The following is a 5,785-nucleotide window of genomic DNA, read 5'->3' on the forward strand; positions in this document are numbered from 1 at the left end:
CAGTCTGCACTTTAACCTCATAGTCATTGTATCATTTCAAATCCAAAGTGCTGGAGTACAGAGCCAAGACAACCAAAAATGTGTCCCTGTCCCAATACCTTTGAAGCTCACTGTATTTAAAAAATGTTCCACCTTTGTAAGTAGGTCACTGATAGAACAATGATTTAAAGGGGTTATAAAAGAGACTTAAAGCTACAGTGACACCTTATGGGGGTCATTGTGTATCATGCTACTAGACTAGCTCAGTTTCTTTAGGAATGGGCGTATGGGCATTTTACATTTGGCATAGGCCTATGTTGTATCATATAGTGTCTTATGTTGTTCAATTTTATTTATAAAGCCCTTTTGACATCAGCAGATTTACATTTACATTTAAGTCATTTAGCAGACGCTCTTATCCAGACCGACTTACAAATTGGTGCATTCACCTTATGATATCCAGTGGAACAACCACTTTACAATAGTGCATCTAAATCTTTTAAGGGGGGGGGGTTAGAAGGATTACTTTATCCAATCCCAGGTATTCCTTAAAGAGGTGGGGTTTCAGGTGTCTCCGGAAGGTGGTGATTGACTCCGCTGTCCTGGCGTCGTGAGGGAGCTTGTTCCACCATTGGGGTGCCAGAGCAGCGAACAGTTTTGACTGGGCTGAGCGGGAACTGTGCTTCCTCAGAGGTAGGGAGGCGAGCAGGCCAGAGGTGGATGAACGCAGTGCCCTTGTTTGGGTGTAGGGCCTGATCAGAGCCTGAAGGTACGGAGGTGCCATTCCCCTCACAGCTCCGTAGGCAAGCACCATGGTCTTGTAGCGGATGCGAGCTTCAACTGGAAGCCAGTGGAGAGAGCGGAGGAGCGGGGTGACGTGAGAGAACTTGGGAAGGTTGAACACCAGACGGGCTGCGGCGTTCTGGATGAGTTGTAGGGGTTTAATGGCACAGGCAGGGAGCCCAGCCAACAGCGAGTTGCAGTAATCCAGACGGGAGATGACAAGTGCCTGGATTAGGACCTGCGCCGCTTCCTGTGTGAGGCAGGGTCGTACTCTGCGAATGTTGTAGAGCATGAACCTACAGGATTGGGTCACCACCTTGATGTTAGTGGAGAACGACAGGGTGTTGTCCATGGTCCCGCCAAGGTTCTTAGCACTCTGGGAGGAGGACACAAGGGAGTTGTCAACCGTGATGGCGAGATCATGGAACGGGCAGTCCTTCCCCGGGAGGAAGAGCAGCTCCGTCTTGCCGAGGTTCAGCTTGAGGTGGTGATCCGTCATCCACACTGATATGTCTGCCAGACATGCAGAGATGCGATTCGCCACCTGGTTATCAGAAGGGGGAAAGGAGAAGATTAATTGTGTGTCGTCTGCATAGCAATGATAGGAGAGACCATGTGAGGATATGACAGAGCCAAGTGACTTGGTGTAAAGCGAGAATAGGAGAGGGCCTAGAACAGAGCCCTGGGGGACACCAGTGGTGAGAGCACGTGGTGCGGAGACAGATTCTCGCCACGCCACCTGGTAGGAGCGACCTGTCAGGTAGGACGCAATCCAAGCGTGGGCCGCGCCGGAGAAGCCCAGCTCGGAGAGGGTGGAGAGGAGGATCTGATGGTTCACAGTATCAAAGGCAGCAGATAGGTCTAGAAGGATGAGAGCAGAGGAGAGAGAGTTAGCTTTAGCAGTGCGGAGAGCCTCCGTGACACAAAGAAGAGCAGTCTCAGTTGAATGCCCAGTCTTGAAACCTGACTGATTAGGATCAAGAAGGTCATTCTGAGAGAGATAGCAGGAGAGCTGGCCAAGGACGGCACGTTCAAGAGTTTTGGAGAGAAAAGAAAGAAGGGATACTGGTCTGTAGTTGTTGACATCGGAGGGATCGAGTGTAGGTTTTTTCAGAAGGGGTGCAACTCTCACTCTCTTGAAGACGGAAGGGACGTAGCCAGCGGTCAAGGATGAGTTGATGAGCGAGGTGAGGTAGGGGAGAAGGTCTCCGGAAATGGTCTGGAGAAGAGAGGAGGGGATAGGGTCAAGCGGATGTCACAAAGTGCTTAGTGCTTATGTTGTATGGATTCGCTGCAGTGCTTAGTGCTTATGTTGTATGGATTCGCTGCAGAAAATCATAGTTTTTTTTGTTGCCAGATTGAGTTTCTGTTTACACTGGCAGATTCCAGCGATAGACCATGATACATCTGACAAACAGCTGCCTGTCAAAGCCAACCGGTTATTGCTGCAGATGTTCTTATCATTGGGGAGAGGCTTTACGGTTCGCAACTGAACTGATGAAGCTTTGCATGTTTCATGGCAGGAACACAGTCCTCACCACACGACATGACGAGAGGGACAGTCCATCTTTGCCATTGAACCACTTGCCCGTGGAGAAGCCTTGCATCTACTAATGGCCCTCTCCAAGGGACCTGGCTTGCATGTGTAACACGCGGAATATGGACCCGGGTCTCCCACGGGAGCAACCAATGTCTTAGACCAGCGTTTCCCAAACTCGGTCCTCGGGATCGCAAGGGGTGCACGATTTGGTTTTTTCCCTAACACTACAACTATAGTTATGTTTATTTTTACATATTTATTAACTTATTTCCCGGATATCTTCCGAACTACCCACAATGCAGTATTTCTCAATGTCATATGGAGGATCTACTCTGTGCTACTGAGTTTGTATGCTAGCTCTGTAGCTAGCTCAAGCAGGCTAACATTAGCCACACCTCATGCTCTTAACAGACTTTGTGGCTGTATTATCTAATGGGAACCCTTGGTACATTCTTGCCGTGGGCTCAAAACAAATAAAATACAATTCATACCTGCTTGCTCTAATTGTGTAACGTACCTCGTAGGTTCTCCTTTTTGTTTTGTCAACTTTTCGGCATGTTCTCTGTGAGGTAGGCTACGGGACTTTTGTAACTTTTTTCATCTTGGCTAAGTGCTAGAGCGCTAGCTGACTGACATCTGAAATCTATCTATTTTGTATTTAATTTGCTATAGCTATTGGATTTTCCCTGAGTTGTGTTGTGTTAGTTGTGTTCTAACTGGTCTCCAGTAGTTGGGCTCTAGCATGCCGACCGTAGCCGTGCTGACTGGCTAACTCATTCTAATGTAACATTAGCAGGCTGGTAGGGTTAACGTTAGCAGGGCTAACGTTAGCAGGCTAGTTGGCTAGCAACCTTGCAAGTCGATTTGTAACAAATTCATAAAGTATTTGCTTATAAATTGGCTGAAAATGTTATTGAAAGTAGTCATGAGTGCAAACAATTTGGTTTAATTTGGAGTCATTTTTGCTAGAGTTTACATTATAGCATTATAGGGAATAGGCTGGATTGCCGGGTCCTCTCTATTACATCACACATTCTTCGGAATTCTGATCGGTTTTAAGCAACTCCAAAAATAGAAATGTGAGGTGTAACATTGTATTGGGACTTTTGGTGTGCAATGCAAATCCATATGTTACATGTGGTTATGCTTATGCTACCTACCCTTTAATCCAGCCTGGCCAGGAGCGAGGCACAGCTGACAACTGACACTACTTTGCTGTGGTCTGAGCTGGTTAAGCAGCCTACCACACAATTAGTGTGCCTTAAGAAGATGAGTACACACACTTTGAACAGAAAGAGAGATGAGCAAAGTAGGGTAATCCGAGAATAGACATGCTCATCTTGAAATAGAGTTTGTGGGGGGAGGGGGGGCATTAAATGTTGGGTTGAAGTAAAAACAAAATGCATATTATAGGATGGCATATTTTTGCCTGTTTAATGGGTAAATAGCCTAATACAAGAGGCAAGTCTTGAATATGTTTGGGAATGCATTTTAATTCAGTTATTTCAAGAGATTAAATGAAAATCATGAGATGTCTATCAGAGGGCTCCTTAAGGGCCTTATACTAAATATGAGTGCAATTCTGGAATAAAAATGTAATTGAACCAAAATAGACCTACAACAGACCTACAAGTAGGCTGCATGTTGGTCAAGGTGGTCAAAACGAGTACATTTGACTGCATAGCAAGCTTGGAGCAATATTGAAGTTCCAATCCATTCATTATAGAGATTATAGATAAGAAAGAAATGTAAACATTATTATTTAAAAATGATCTTCGTGCTAGACTGCGGTCTATTCTGTAGGCCTAGCCTATGGATCCTGCCAAAAAGTGTCATTTTCAAAAACATGTTTTTGTTGTTGTCAAATGTTTACCTCACTTGCTGTTCACCTCACAAGGCTCACCTCTTCATGAATTTGAAAAAAGAGGAACGTTTTAGGCTTTGGACAGTCGAAAAATGTGGGCTGGACTCGCCTTTGAAGCAGATAATGTGGGTAGGCCTATACATTCTTCCCTTCTGCACGAAGTCAGTGCCACCTGTCCTGTCAGTGCTGACTCTTGTCCCTCTCTGTCCACTTCTGCCAAGTCGCCAACTGGCTGAACTGCTCTCCAGCTCATCTAGTCTGACATGAAACATCGATACTGAAGTGACTTTTTCGTATCAGGTTAGGAGAAATTTACACAGCAGACTAAGATAATTAACATAGCAGGTTAGGAGACTTAAATTAAGTTTAGGAAAATGCTCTCTGCTATGAAAATCACTTTATATCAAAGTGGATTGAAGTGAGTGTGTCCCCTAGTCTGACATCACGTGATCCTTCGACCCCTTCAATGGGACACCCTAAAAGCTTGCACCATGGCTCTTCTATGGAAAAGGCTATAAGGACACGTCTGACACCCAACGTAATCTGTGTCCTTATAGTCTCCCCTCACTTCTATACAGCTACGACCGGAAGTGACCTTTCGTAGCAGGTTAGGAGAACATTTACGCAAACCCTAACTTTTTTCTTAACCTTAAACTAATTCTCCTATCCTGCTACAAAAAATGTACTTCCAGTCCTAGCTGTATCGAAGTGGCGTGTTTTAATGAAATCTCCCCTTTCAATGCCATGCAAGGGTCACATGACCCGTTCTCTCATTTCTAGTCTCATTCGAAAAGCAATACTAAAATACAGGCATTTGAATAAATTCAAATATAATGGACGCTTATTTTTCTTGATATCAGGCTACTACAGTATCCGCAATGTGTAGGGCTAATGTTAAACAAAGATGCTTTATTCAAAGCAAATTGAGAAAAAAAAGTATATTCGTAATTAAATAATTTTGACAGATGTTTACAAGACTAGACTACTAGCAATATCCACTAGACTTTTCTATTGTTATCTACTTTACAATAAAAGTGTTTTTGGTAGGTATATAGGTCCGTTATCTGTCATTTTATCAATGTATAAATACAATTTGTGTTTCCATGTTATTACGGTTCTAACAAATCTGTAAAATTGCTTTCAGTGGCACACAACACAGGAGGTTGGTGGAACCTTGAGATAATGAGCTCGTGGTAATGGCTGGAGCGGAATTTGTGGAATGGAATCAAATACATCAAACACATGGTTTCCAGGTGTTTGATGCCCTTCCATTTGCGCCGTTCCGGACATTAGTATGAGCCGTTCTCCCCTCAGCAGCCTCCTGTACATGGCGAGAGAGCAGTCCCTCCGAATTGGGCTGCCAGACTAACCAACCTCCCACACATCTCAAGCCTGTCAATGTATTATTGAAAGCATCCATCTGTCTCCCTCAAAGGCCACAGAAATCAAAAAAGCCTGTTCCCAAACAAACAAGGGTGGGCGAGGGCTTTTGTTACATGCCTCTCTTCCAGACCCCCTTTTAAACATGTCCCCATCAAAATTCTAATTGAGCTCTGAAAATGTGATGCATAGCATTTAGGGACAATTAATAAGACAGCTTTAAAAACAAAAGACGTCAA

The sequence above is a fragment of the Salmo trutta genome, chromosome 23 (assembly GCF_901001165.1).
Source record: "Salmo trutta chromosome 23, fSalTru1.1, whole genome shotgun sequence".
NCBI classification, from domain to species: Eukaryota; Metazoa; Chordata; class Actinopteri; order Salmoniformes; family Salmonidae; genus Salmo; species Salmo trutta.